Below are 15,829 nucleotides of genomic sequence, written 5' to 3' on the forward strand. Positions count from 1 at the left end.
AACGTCGGAGGACAAGCTCAGGCAAAGGAGGTAAAACACGAACATCACACGACAGTGAGACTCAGAAATGGGCTATGGTGTAATTCAGTGAACCTTGAACTATCCTCATTATCAACCTCCCTCCCACAAAAAAACATCTTAAAGGATAAACAACGTGATAAGACTTCTTCCGAAACAGTTTATTCCCTTTTACGTTACACAATGGCCATATGAGGACCATGCCCATAAGCACTGTGCCCCAAGACCAGACACCCTGCGACCCGGCGCAGTCCAGATTCTGGTATCATCTCCGAGGGTCTGAAACTGCACATCGCCCCGCTATCACACGCTGTCATTAATCTTCGAGAGAGAGAGAGAGAGAGAGAGAGAGAGAGAGAGAGAGAGAGAGAGAGAGAGAGAGAGAGAGAGAGAGAGAGAGAGAGCTGTCAGAGGCAAAGTGAGTGACTTCATGGCGTGGAACAATCTACCTAACCCAGGATAACCGTGGTCTCTGGCCGGGAACATCTTAGCCTCTCCCATTCCCATGACCACTATGATAAGACCACTGGGAAGTACCAAAACGCTGATGTGATTAACATAGGCTTGGCAAAAGCTTTTGGTGAAGGCGACCGTGATCTTGTAACACATATGATGCGAAAAAAGCAGAGAAAAAACAGAAACGAGACAGAAACAGAAACAAAAAACTGGGAGATGGATATACAACTTTTTAACTAACGGATCACGAGACGTAAACCAGGGGATCTACAGTGCCTCCGCAGTGGAGAAAAACTCAGACACCTCCTCAGAACTGTACAGACACATCCCCCTTCCCGTGCCTCATCTTATACCTGACACTGGCGCGAACGCGTGTCACAGTTCCTCCATCAACTTGTGAGGCTGATACTAGAATAAGTAGGAAAATAGTGTTTGCTGTTGACGCTCGGTGGCTGCAAAAGAAAAAAAAAAAAAAAAAAAGGTCTTCCGCTGGGCCACACAGAACATACCTTTCAACGGGGATGAAAAGTTTCACCTCCTCCGGTGTGGGGGGAGAAATGAAGATATCAAAATAAACAACAACAGACGGACAAAAACGTTGTCATAAACCAAATGAATATTCTGAAAGACCTCGGAGTGATGATAGGTAACGACCTAACCTCCAACAAACACATTAAAGCAACAGTTGCTCCTCCAGAAAGACGGAAGGATGGATCCTGCAGACTTTCAAGGGAAGAAAAACCAATGATGCTGCTGCTCTCCCAAGACGCTATTCCTCTCACGTCGTTTTCTAACATCACCCTAGAGGGCAGGCGAAACTGCAGAACTAGAAAGTGCTCAGAGATCATTCACCGCCCCTATCAAATTTGTAAAGGAACTATACAAACGAGAATAGCTGAAATGACTACGGCTGTATTTCCTACAGCGCAAACGGGAGAGATGGTCACCAACATATAATCAAGACATAACTTCTTACTGGTACAACAGGCATGAAAGACTGTAAAACAACACCCCTGGGGAAATTACAGGTGTGATATACAGAGAAAAAGAGAGAGAGAACACCTCCAACATTCGGGGCCCAAGACTTCTCAATACCATGCCGGCAAGAAGCTGAAAGACCATGGAAAGCACAGGGGAGAAGTACAAGAAGGCCCAAAAAGAGTCCTTACGGAGTGTGCCAACCAGACCAGCCAGGCTGTGGAGGCTACGTGGGCCTGCGGGCTGCGGCCTTCAACAGCAAGGTCAACCAACGACCCAGTCCAGCAGCCTGGGCCCAGCCAGGGGCTCTGGGGGTAAAAGACCCCCCCGAAGACCGACTACACCAGGTATCCACCAAGGTGAGCTTCGTTTTCTGTGGGTGTTAATATGACCGAGGGAAGGGGGAAGGGGGGGGGGGGAAGATAAAGTACGTTTTCTGTGTGTTTGATATGGGGGAAGGGGAGAATAAACTCCGTTTTCTGTATGTGTTGATATGGAGGAGGGGGAGGGGGGAAGGGGGGGAGGAATAACGGTCTTCTGCGTGTTTGATATGGTGTGAGGGAGAGAGGGGGGGGGGGACGATGACAGTCATTTGCTGCGTGTTTACTAAGGGGGAAGGGTCGGGGGGGTTGGTTGGTTGGGGGGAGGAGGGAATATAACATTCGTTTTCTGTGCGTTATCATGGGGATGGGTGGAGGGAGGGTGGAGGGAAGTGGTGAGGGAGGGAGGGAAGCTGATCATCTTTTCACGAGGCATGATCTACGGTCAGGCACGGATGATAGTATAAAGGACCGCACGACACAATGCCAAGAGACAGGTTTATAGCTTGCCCCCAGAGAGAGAGAGAGAGAGAGAGAGAGAGAGAGAGAGAGAGAGAGAGAGAGAGAGAGCATTTTCTTTTTTTTGTGTGTGTGTGTGTAACCCGACGACAACACTCACTCACTCTCCGAAACCTGCTCATGCGATATATCTCTCCTCGCTCCAGCCACACACGCAAACCTAAATGACAACACCAATCATAACTTGATACTGATGATAAGAATAAACATTTGCCTTTCGTTACCTGCTCGTCTATAAAACAAGTTGTCAAGAGGTTCGAACTCTGTCCGCGCCTGTTCGGATCCTGTTCATACAACAGCCGTCTATGACGACTGCCATTCCAATTAAGCGACTACTGTCACAACTGTTATATAAATAGTGTGTGTGTGTGTGTGTGTGTGTGTGACGCGCCCTGTTACCATTGACCTCCCCCCCCCCCCGCCCCCAGCTCCATACCACTGTCCTATAATAAATACGTTCAATCATATTATTAACGATTTAAAATGTATCATAGATAACCATAATCATAAACTAGTGTTTGGTGCGTTAATTAAAAAATTCTTTAATCACAGTTTCGGAAGTGAATTTCGTTATCATTATCATTATTATTGTAGCACTAATATTCTTTGATTGTATTACTGCTGGCTTGTATAATTGCGTTCGGTAATGCGGAATTCTAATAATCATATCGAGTCTGATAATTTGATTCTCTTTATATTTATTCTGAATGATGTCATTACAGTGTTTGATCACGTTAGTGTGTATATGAAACCTTTCTCAATAGCATTACGGCGCTGTTACCATACCGTCCATAACAAGTGATTATATATATATATATATATATATATATATATATATATATATATATATATATATATATATATATATGAAGACAGTATGTATGAATATGTACATGTGTATATATGTATATGTCTGTGTATGTATATGTATGTATACGTTGAAATGTATAGGTGTGTATATGTGCGTGTGTGGGCGTTAATGTATAGACATGTGTGTGGGTGGGTTGGGCCGTTCTTTCGTCTGTTTCCTTGCGCTACCTCGCTAACGCGGGAGACAGCGACAGAGTATAATATATATATATATATATATATATATATATATATATATATATATATATATATGGGGATGGGGGAGCAAGAATACTTCCCACGTATTCCCTGCGTGTCGTAGAAGGCGACTAAAAGGGGAGGGAGCGGGGGGCTGGAAATCCTCCCCTCTCGTTTTTTTTTTAATTTTCCAAAAGAAGGAACAGAGAATTGGGCCAGGTGAGGGTAGTCCCTCAAAGGCTCAGTCCTCTGTTCTTAACGCTACCTCGCTAATGCGGGAAATGGCGAATAGTTTGAAAGAAAGAAAATATATATATGGCGTCCTAGCTAAGTCTCTTCGTTGTATATCAACTGACATATTTCTTTTTTGTATCTCCCCTGACGATGTGATTATTACACGAAAGTGCACTTGGGAACTTATCGTGTTCATTTCCCCGTGGACTCATAGGAATATATATATGGAAAACGGCCGAAATACATTCATCTTTTCCATCACAGTCGTGATGTCACACAGCGCACGCTACAGTGATACAACGTATTCGCTGTGTATCATACCGCCATTTATAAACTTGCTGATAACGTGTCAAATGATGTTGGGCTGTACCACGTCGCTGATGGTGGAGGTCAGCGTCTGTGATTCCCGCTCGTTGAGCTGCTGCCTGAGGACGTGTGTGTGTGTGTGTGTGTGTGTGTGAGGGGGGGGGGGGGGAAGACGACTGGGGTTTGGCCGAAGGGGGAGGGGGGGGAGGGGGATTGGTGAAGCTCGCCCTGGCTGGGTGAGGCCACTATCACCCCAGAGTGTGAACAACAAAAATTCCTAACTACCCACAGTAAAGGACCCAGAGCCACACCCTTCCCCACCCCCCCGCCCACAGAACAAGCCATGGCCCGTCCCCTCTCCCCTCCCTAACGACCCAATCCCACCCTAGTACGAGCCAAGTGCCAACCCCCCCCCTCCCCCCACCTCCAAGTAAGGACAAAATACCACTCTCCTCTTCCTCCCCAGTAATGCCCCCCCCCCTGCCACCACAGTACAATTCCATAACCGCCGACTTGAACAATGCCTCCTCAAAGAGGTTTTCCCAATCACAAATTACGCTGAATCTGTCTTTGTAAAAAAAAAAAAAGTACTTGTGCTACGAATCTGTCTGTGAAATAAAAAAAAATTGAACTTGTGACATGAAATGAATAAAAAAAGACAAAATAGTTTCCCTTCTCTCTAGTTCACTGACTATACTGTGAAAATGACTGAAAACAAAAGTAAATCGTCGATGGTGTATAATTTTACGACGCTGTGGTTTACATATAAATATATATAAATATATTTAAATATATTTAGATATATTTCTAAGAAGGAACAGAGAAGGGGGCCAGGTGAGGATATTTCCTCAAAGGGCCAGTCCTCTGTTCTTAACACTACCTCGCTAACGCGGGAAATGGCGAATAGTATGAAAGAAGAAAAAGAAGAAATATATAAATATACTTTATAAATATATATTATAAATATATATTATATAAATGTATATTTTTTTTTTCAAAAGAAGGAATACAGAAGGGGGCCAGGTGAGGATATTCCCTCAAAAGTCCAGTCCTCTGTTCTTAACGCTACCTTGCTAACGCGGGAAATGGCGAATAGTAAGAAAGAAAAAAAAAAAAAGTATATATATATATATATATATATATATATATATATATATATATATATATATATATATATATCGTTCTTCATAATATATAAATTCAGCTGCAAAACTCCCCCGAGGTAAGAACGGAGCCCAAGACCCGGCAGGTCAGTGTAAACACAAAGACCAGATCACCATCAATCTGGCAGCAGAGGCACTCGCCGCCCTCCCAGTCCGGGGGAAAATGGCCCTTGCACTCCCAGGCCCTACGGCCGGTCAGGGGGTGTTGGACACCGGGGACAAAGAGCCTTAGGGTGGATGGCGTGTGTTTGATGGAGTTAGAATCGCGTATCATCATCAGGGAATCAGTGCTTACTCATGGCTGTGATTCTCTCTCTCTCTCTCTCTCTCTCTCTCTCTCTCTCTCTCTCTCTCTCTCTCTCTCTCTCTCTCGCGTCTGTCTGTCTGTCACTTCGTTAACTTGCCTCCTCGGGGGTGTGGGCGTTACACGTAGTCATTCCCCTCCCCCCCTTCTTAATGGAGCTCAACCCGGCATGCCTGAGTTAACCCACGACCAGTTCTACCAAGACGCCCACCTCCTCCTCCCACGGCAGGACGTGGAAGCAGTTCATCGTCAGACATCCACCCAAATGGGACGAGGAAGAACGCCAACATGGCGGGACGGGAGATAGGCTGTTAAAGTTACGAATGACTGGCCAGCCTTCTCTCTCTCTCTCTCTCTCTCTCTCTCTCTCTCTCTCTCTCTCTCTCTCTCTCTCTCTCTCTCTCTCATGCCCGTTGATACCATCTTTGACCACAAGGCCACACTCCCAACACCACGGAGGCCTCTCTCTCTCTCTCTGACGCCCTAGCTGGTTATCGCCTCCCCTTGAAAACTGTACCGCTCACGATAGGAGAAAAAAAAAAAAATAGATGCGATAATCAACACAATATCAGCCGGAAAAAAGACGCGTTCGTTCACTGCGTACTCTATGGATCTCCTCCCGTGGCGTAGCGGTGTGCGTTCCTGGCCGTGACGCAATCACGGGCCGCCCAGGGTCGAGCTGCTGCTGCGCGCGGGTTGGAAATCTGGTCGCGGCAGTCGGTCCACAGTCAACTCGGGCTGTTCATCTACCTCTAGGGCCTTGATCAGGGCCTCTCAGTTGCCCGCGCCGTCTCAGCAAACAAGAAAATAAATGAAGCTTGTTGGAAGATCCAGAGGATATACCCATCTCTTTACAGCCGGGCCTCTTGAATGGTTATGCGCCTGCGCTTGCTCGTCTACATACATCACATCGGCATAAATGACGTACACTTTTCCTCCTCGGGTCCGGTACCTGCCTGTAGCTTCAGAGGCGAAGGCGAGGCAGAATATATAAACATTACCCAACCACTGGAGCTAGACGGTGGCAGCAAAAAAAAAAAAAAAGAAAAAAAAATACTGAACCACCACACTGATTAGTACAGTGTATAACTTTGACCACCATCCGACTGTTAAGTTCCACCCTCCAACCCCCCAACCCACGACAACACACTCGCATGATAACCCCCGAGTCAGACACACATTCCTCTGGTTCAGAGACAAGATGATGCTTAACCCCAGCCTTGTGCAAGGGCGCAAGACACCCACGAAGACGGACACTGTGTGTGTGTGTGTGTGTGTGTGTGTGTGTGTGTGTGTGTGTGTGTGTGTTCCCTCCTCACAACCAAACCACCCACTTGAGCAGAACACAGCATGACACTAAATGATCACCTCTGGGACCATGCTAAACAACGACAGGTGGCGACGAAGGTGCCCCGCGTATGCAGCGTGATGAAGAGCACAGCGGGAGTCGCCCTCGACCACATGCACTCTAATGAGAGACCCCACTCGACCTTGAGGGCTCAAACCGACAGCACACACCAATGGAAGACTTCGGGGCGAGAGAGGAAACGACTTGTACCACTAATAGAAAAAAAAAAAAAAAAGGTTTGAGGTTAGGCAGCGACTGTCTAAATGATCTGTCCCAGTATGTATATAAACTATATACATCACAAGCAAGGGATGTATGTTCGAACGTCTTTGCCCTCGCACGACCACTGTTGTGTGGACAGCATCTGTCACAACCCCGGGTGAAATATCTTACGTCCACACGAGCCTGGCTGACGTACCGATGTCCACACACGCACAACTCCCCCCCCCCCCCCCCCCCCTGCTGACATTACAACCAAAACATGGTCGCTCGCTGGCACAACCAAATCTATCGATGCTCTTAAAACACCATCTCCTCGAGGTACAACAGCGACGACCACCACAAGAGGAAGGGGGCGAAACAAGGCGAGGTTCTGAACCATATGGTCCTTGTCTCGGACCAGCTGGTTACGCCCGTCACACCTAACAACACTTAACAACGAACTACCCGTGGAGATGAGGCATTCGTGACTATGGCTGAGAGCATGGTATTGCGTCACGTAACTGGTAGCTGGTGTCGTCACGGTGGTAATCGTGCTGGCCTTGTCTGAGTCGATGCCAGCGTCAAGGGAACACACACATCTCGTTCAGGGGGAAATCGAAAGCAGCAACACTCATGGTGTTCGACGCTTAAAGAATAAACCGTAGGCAAATAAATCCGTCAGTTAACGAATAAACCGAACGGGAAATAAATCCGTCAGTTAACGAATAAACCGAACAAGGAATAAATCCATCAGTTAACGAATAAACCGTACGGGAAATAAATCCGTCAGTTAACGAATAAAACGTACGAGAAATAAATCCATCAGTTAACGAATAAACCGAACCGGAAATAAATCCATTAGTTCACGAATAAACAGTAAACGAAATAAATCCGTCAGCTAACGAATAAACCGTACGAGAAATAAATCCATCAGTTAACGAATAAACCGTACGGGAAATAAATCCGTCATTTAAAGAGTAAAACGTTCGAGAAATTTATCCATCAGTTAACGAATAAACCGTACGGGAAATAAATCCATCATTTAAAGAGTAAACCGTACGAGAAATTTATCCATCAGTTAACGAATAAACCGAACGGGGAATAAATCCATCAGTTCACGAATATACCGTACGAGAAATAAACCCGTCCGCAATGACAATAGATGAAAAAAATCCACGAAGACTCGACACGAAAAAAAATAATATACCATCAGAAAACGGATAAAAAATAAAAGAAGAAAAAAATAAGGGGGGGCACTTATAATTGGTGAAGGGACGGATCGAATCAGGAACCTGACCGCGAGAACCTGTCCCCCATACCTCGCGTGGCCACTCTCGGGGCAAAATATATAAATACACATAAGAAAAAAAAAAAAGAGGACCCCATGTACAATCTAGGACACACATTAAACCGTAATAACATAACCCATCGAACCATAACTCCTCCATAAAAAAAAAATAGATGACAAAAAAAATATATTCTCTCCACAAGAGCGCCGTTGCCCAACGAACTTCGTCCCTGCGGTTAAACAAAAGCTAGAGAGGCCGAGCTCGTTCGCTGATTGGCTGCGCGTGCCGCTATTCCCGTTCTCTATGGAGGCTCTGAGGAAAAGTGGGCTAACCGGAGAGCGGGAACTGCACTCATTGGCTCGCACGCCATCCAACGCGCTCCTGGACTCTTCCACTACCTCCTCTCGTGGTCTCTTATCATTTCTAGGTTCACAAATTGGTTAATTGACGGATCGGAAGGCCAAGCTGTGACTGCTTCAAATCACATTCATTAAAACTCTCTCAGAATGATCAATTCCGATGAATACAGGTTTCACTGCAGCTACTGAACCCATCCCCTTCCAACGTATCAAACCTATCTTCTCTCTCTCTCTCTCTCTCTCTCTCTCTCTCTCTCTCTCTCTCACACACACACACACACACACACACACACACACGAGCTTGCATTCTTTGTACTTAGCAGTATACAGGAACCAACAGGCATACTTACATACCCACTTCAAAAGCTACGCAGGGAGCAGAGAGCACCGCAGCACCAAAAACACCTCCCACTTACAACAGAAAACAGAAGGATCTCTCTCTCTCTCTCTCTCTCTCTCTCTCTCTCTCTCTCTCTCTCTCTCTCTCTCTCTCTCTCTCACCCCCCTCCCTCCAACGAACGGACCACATAACCTCCTCCTTAAGGATTACGCCAGGAGAGGCACAATGCCCCCGGACGTTACCCCAATAATGAAGTTTAATTACATATAATTTTTCTCTGTTGTCCTTCCGTGAACGAAACCGTGGGTCGTGGACTGAACCTATCCGCTGGTAGGTATGACCCAGCCCCTTAAGAATCCATTCTATTTGTATAAATATATATATATATATATATATATATATATATATATATATATATATATATATATATATATATATATATATATATATATAAAGTGGAAAGCTGTACAAATAGGCGTACAATCTCGCCGGACAACGTTTCACCTCAAATGAGTGTACATATCCCTGCTACTGGAAGCAGCGCAGCCTTGGGATGCAATAGCCTTTACAAACGTCCTGGAGGGTATAGTAGTCCCAACATAATGATATGGATGCACAGCACTGCCTATAGACTGGACTGTGTAGAGGAGTGTGGGTGCGTTGGAAATGAAATAAATTAGGACAATATGGGGTGTGAGGTGGTTTCATCGAGTAAATATTGAAAGGGTTAGAGGGGTGTGGTAATGAAAAGTGTGATCAAGAAAGCTGAAGAGGGTGTGTTGAAACGGTTCGGACGTATGGAGAGAATGAGTGAAGAAAGGTTGACAAAGAGGTTATATGTATCAGAAGTGGAGGGAACAAGAACAGGGAAACCAAAGTAGAAGGGTATACTGAAAAATATTTGAGCAATCGGAGCCTGAACATACAGGAAGGTGAAAGGCGTGCACAGGATAGAGTGAACTGTAACGATATGGTATACAAGGGGTCAACGTGCTGTCAATGGACTGGACTAGGGCATGTGAAGTGTCCTGGGAAAACCATTGAAAGGTTCGTGAGGTCAGGTCGTAGATATGAGCTGTGATTTCACTGCAATAAACATGTTAATGACAGAATGGATGTGAGCGGGTGCGGCTTTCTTCGTCTGTTTCTGGCGGTACCTCGCTAATGCAGGAGACGGCGATCAAGTATGGTATGTATATATATATATATATATATATATATATATATATATATATATATATATATATATATATATACACTTTTATCCCTGGGGATAGGGGAGAAAGAATACTCTCCACGTATTCCCTGAGTGTCGTAGAAGGCGACTACAAGGGAAGGGAGCGGGGGGCTGGAAATCCTCCCCTCTCGTTTTTTTTTTTAATTTTTCAAAAGAAGGAACAGAGAAGGGGGTCAGGTAAGGATATTCCCTCAAAGGTCCAGTCCTCTGTTCTTGACGCTATCTCGCTAACGCGGGAAATGGCGAATAGTATGAAAGAATATATATATATATATATATATATATATATATATATATATATATATATATATATATATATATATATATATACTTCAACGACATGTACTCAAGAAACCCACCCAACCCAAACAAACACAACACTGACAAAACATATGCACACCGAAATGACCCAATAAGCACGAAACAACCTCCCTCCGCACTCAAGTCTTAAACCACCACCTTGACATCCACACACCCATCTGAAACCACACTCCCCAGGCATACACGAGTTACACTTTCCCAACCTGAGATCTGGGCGCCAAGCACTCCTGCAACATCAGAGACAGTGATTCAACATCATCACAAACCTACCCCCCCCCCCCCCATGCCCGGGATGCAAGTTCCACGGTGATGCGACCAGACACTCGCACAGACGTACACACGTCCTCACCACACTCCCTGACATAATGGTCCTGCCCGGTGGATGTGGGACGCTTCCTGAGCGCTGCGGAGCTCCACACAGAAGGGGTTCATGAGGTAGGATGGTGTGTGTGTGTGTGTGTGTGTGTGTGTATACATATATATATATATATATATATATATATATATATATATATATATATATATATATATATATATATATATATACCTAAGGAGGGGAACAGGGAAAGTGTTATGGATCCTCGACAACCATAACTTAACATATAAGCAAGAGAGAGAGAGAGAGAGAGAAACACCAGCAGCACGTTAGTTGGGCAGTTAGCAACAGTCACTATGTAATGTAATGTAGCACTTCCCCTCGTTCTCCCGAGAGAGGAAATTGGTGTGAGGTAATGTCTAATCTCACTTACACGTAACCCCAGTGTTTAACGCCGAACAAGGACGCATCTCCTCCACTGACTCGAATCTCCCTACCCGGAAACGAAAGCCGGGAGACGGGGCAAGGGTCACCATGACGCCAAGGAGACTTCATCTGAATTTCTTCCCCGGCGTCAGATGGAGACATCAGGATATGTTGACATGACGTCAGATGACATGTCATGTGGACAGCAAGCGACGCTGCCATGGAGGCATCATGTTGCCATGCAGAAATTAACGGACATGTTGCCATTGAGACATCATGAATCATGTTGCCATACATATATACATCAAAAGACATGCTGCCATGGAGACACCACGAGATACGTTGCCATGAAGAAATGGAAAACTCATGCTACATGGAGGGACATCAAGGGATCAAGTTGCCATGGAGGGACATCAAGGATCATGTTGCCATAGAGGGACATCAAGGATCATGTTGCCATAGAGGGAAATCAAGGATCGTGTTGCCATGGAGGGACATCAAGGATCATGTTGCCATGGAGGAACATCAAGGGATCATGTTGCCATGGAGGGACATCAAGGATCATGTTGCCATGGAGGTACATCAAGGATCATGTTGCCATGGAGGTACATCAAGGATCATGTTGCCATGGAGGTACATCAAGGGATCATGTTGCCATGGAGTTACATCAAGGGATCATGTTGCCATGGAGGGACATCAAGGATCGTGTTGCCATGGAGGAACATCAAGGGATCATGTTGCCATGGAGGAACATCAAGGGATCATGTTGCCATGGAGGTACATCAAGGATCATGTTGCCATGGAGGTACATCAAGGGATCATGTTGCCATGGAGGTACATCAAGGGATCATGTTGCCATGGAGGGACATCAAGGATCGTGTTGCCATGGAAGTACATCAAGGGATCATGTTGCCATGGAGGGACATCAAGGATCGTGTTGCCATGGAAGTACATCAAGGGATCATGTTGCCATGGAGGGACATCAAGGGATCATATTGCCATGGAGGTACATCAAGGATCATGTTGCCATGGAGGTACATCAAGGGATCATGTTGCCATGGAGGGACATCAAGGGATCATGTTGCCATGGAGGGACATCAAGGATCATGTTGCCATGGAGGGACATCAAGGATCGTGTTGCCATGGAGGGACATCAAGGATCGTGTTGCCATGGAGGAAATCAAGGATCATGTTGCCATGAAGCAATCAAGGATCATGTTGCCATGGAGGGACATCAAGGATCGTGTTGCCATGGAGGAAATCAAGGATCATGTTGCCATGAAGCAATCAAGGATCATGTTGCCATGGAGGGACATCAAGGATCGTGTTGCCATGGAGGAAATCAAGGATCATGTTGCCATGGAGGAAATCAAGGATCATGTTGCCATGGAGGGACATCAAGGATCGTGTTGCCATGGAGGGACATCAAGGATCATGTTGCCATGGAGGGACATCAAGGGATCATGTTGCCATGGAGGAACATCGAGGATCATGTTGCCATGGAGGGACATCAAGGGATCATGTTGCCATGGAGGGACATCAAGGATCATGTTGCCATGGAGGGACATCAAGGATCGTGTTGCCATGGAGGGACATCAAGGATCGTGTTGCCATGGAGGAAATCAAGGATCATGTTGCCATGAAGCAATCAAGGATCATGTTGCCATGGAGGGACATCAAGGATCGTGTTGCCATGGAGGAAATCAAGGATCATGTTGCCATGAAGCAATCAAGGATCATGTTGCCATGGAGGGACATCAAGGATCGTGTTGCCATGGAGGAAATCAAGGATCATGTTGCCATGGAGGAAATCAAGGATCATGTTGCCATGGAGGGACATCAAGGATCGTGTTGCCATGGAGGGACATCAAGGATCATGTTGCCATGGAGGGACATCAAGGGATCATGTTGCCATGGAGGAACATCGAGGATCATGTTGCAATAGGGACATCAAGGGATCAAGCTGCCATAGAGGGACATCAAAGATTATGTTGCCTTGGAGGGTCATCAAGGATCGTGTTGCCATGGAGGGATATCAAGGATCATGTTGCCATGGAAGGACATCAAGGAATCATGTTGCCATGGAGGGATATCAAGGGATCATGTTACCATAGGGACATCAAGGGATCGTGTTGCCATGGAGGGTCATCAAGGATCGTGTTGCCATGGAAGGACATCAAGGGACCGCGTCGCCATGGAGTCATCCAGGGACCACGTTGTCATGCCCATGTTTCAGACCTCCAGTAAAACTGTCGCGGTGGATCACTGCCCAACCAAACTGCCCTCCCCCCCCTAATATGTCGCCAATTATAAACACGAGACCAAATAGGGAAGGCGGCCTCAGAGCCCGACGTCCCATGGTCCACACCCAAGCCGGTCCAGCCAGACGCCAAGGGGCTTGGAAACTGTCCTAACCCGTCCCACACCAGCACCATCCTCCCACCCTGGCGAACTGTGAGGCAACACTAGTTCCAGAATGAGGAAGGCGGGCTGGCCACTATTCTCATTTACTCTTAAAAGTATATATATATATATATATATATATATATATATATATATATATATATATATATATATATATATATTATTGTGGTCTCGTGTGTGAGTGTATTATGTGTCTACGTGAAGCACCATTCTCGAATGACACCATCTGATCACATGGGGATTAACATGATCGCATGGGGATTAACATGACTGTGGCTCCATTAGGTTATGTACAGTGTATCGTAGTTTTACACAGGATCACCACCAAACCTTTCTTAAAAGGAAAGAAAGAAAAGAGGCTTAATGACAAGACAGTCGTTAGCTAGGAACAGATAAACGAGGGAAAAAAAAATAGGGAAAACGAGAGAACAGAGGTGTGTGTGTGTGTGTGTGTGTGTGTGTGTGTGTGTGTGTGTGTGTGTGTGTGTGTGTGTGTGTGTGCTGACTTTATGAATAATAACAAAGAAAAAATAAACTTCGACACTTACGTTTGACGACGACGAGTGTGTGATCAAACCCACACACATACACTAGCTTAGCACTTAAAGTCCCCCACGGCTTCAGCACCTCCGCTCACTACTTCCGAAGCTGGCAGTACCAAGGAGGGACAGGGGCAGGGTGAGGAGGAGTTGCGTCTCTCGTCCCTGGAGGAGGATGGGGGGTGAGGGAGGCCTCGCCGAAGCAAGAGATAAGATAATCAATCTTAAGTCTCGCTGGGAGAGGAGTCGCAACACACAGCCACCCACGTGGAGGCGGGCAGGCGAGGTGAGGAGAGCGGGACGGGCGGGCGGGTGGCCGCGCTAGTCGTGGGGGGAAGAGATGGTCTCTATGGTCAAGCTCTTCTTCCCTCCAAAGTTTCCTTTATATATATATAGTCTCCACTCGGCTGACTTCACGCAAACCTCATGGAGTCACGGACACAAGGATCACACGACACGATCACTCGTAGTAAGGCGTCTGGGGAAATATATATATATATATACACACATATATATATACACATATATATATATATATATATATGTATATATATCTGACGTATGACAGTACGGTAGTAAATGTAGCACACACAACACTGGTGGAGTGGGAGGGCGCGGGGCCACGCTGATGTTTCAGGCGATGATAACGCTAAGTACGACCACTGTCCACAGTAGATTCACACTCGGTGGGGACACTGCTCCATGTTTACTCTTCGTGGGGGGAGGGGGAGGGGGGAGGAGAAGCACAGCACAACAAAGCCAGCTGGGGCTGGATAGTGAGGGGGGAGGGGGGCGTGTGTGTGTGTGTGTGTGTGTGTGTGTGTGTGTGTGTGTGTGTGTGTGTTGGGTAGCAGGAGGAGCAGCTTGGACACGGGGCGGCCGGCCGGACGGACAAGCGACGGCAGCAGCAGCAGCAGCAGCAGCACCTCCTATACCACGACGACGATGACCACCAGCACCACCACCACAAACCACCACACCTCAGAATCAATACCATCCACAGGTTGTCTCACACCACACATACCATCCTCGGACCGCCACCGGCGTTAATGGCGAGGGGGTGGGGTGCGTTGCTGTGGGTGCGTGGGACGTGGTCTCAGTGAGTGCGTGTTGTGTGCGAGGTGTCTCAGTGTGCCTGCGGTAGAGGCAGGGAGGCGAGTGGTGCTGGGGGTAGCTTAGGAAAGGAGGGATGTGTTGTGTGTGTGGGCAACCCTCCCCGCCCGCTCGCCTCAGCCAACCAGGGCGAAGCGCGCGAACCCCATGGACCGCATGGTGTGCTCGGGAGGAGGAGGGAGAGGGAGGCTGGGAGGGAGAGAGAGGGAGGCAGGACAGTGACGCTGGTTCCTCCACGGGTTATGGTGCGAGGGTCACCCACTTGCTGTGTGTATAGTGAGTGCTCACTCTGGGAAGGATGGCAGGACCAGAAGAGTGGATGTGAGGATGATGGTGAGATGCGTCTAGCGAGAATGATGATTGGTGGTGGGGAATGTCGCAAACCACAACGGCTATGGTGGGTGGGAGGAGAGAACACACACACACACACACACACACACACACACACACAAATACTCACAATGTCAGTGATAATGAGGGGCACCACGAGGCATGGTGGCTACTGTGGTGAGGGTGATGGACGGGAACTACTGAGTCTCTGGTGTGGAGGCCCAAGGTGTATGGGGTCGTC

At 46.8% G+C, this 15,829-nt stretch overlaps 1 protein-coding gene across 5 annotated transcripts in view; it reads right to left on the reverse strand.

Annotated features, from left to right (window-relative positions):
* Window positions 1-15,829, reverse strand: part of LOC139748602 (TOX high mobility group box family member 4-B-like) — an 844,810-nt gene that overhangs the window by 679,535 nt on the left and 149,446 nt on the right. For 2 of the 5 annotated variants that reach the window (XM_071661733.1, XM_071661731.1), the window contains exon 1: window positions 14,155-14,623. The exons of 2 other annotated variants lie outside the window; for them this stretch is intronic. The gene's annotated coding sequence lies outside the window, so the exon portion shown is untranslated. Of the gene's footprint in view, window positions 1-14,154; window positions 14,624-15,169; window positions 15,316-15,829 lie in introns of those variants that run through there. One more of the 5 variants, XM_071661726.1, reaches the window with a different exon arrangement.

The sequence above is a fragment of the Panulirus ornatus genome, chromosome 5, assembly GCF_036320965.1.
Source record: "Panulirus ornatus isolate Po-2019 chromosome 5, ASM3632096v1, whole genome shotgun sequence".
Lineage (NCBI taxonomy): Eukaryota > Metazoa > Arthropoda > Malacostraca > Decapoda > Palinuridae > Panulirus > Panulirus ornatus.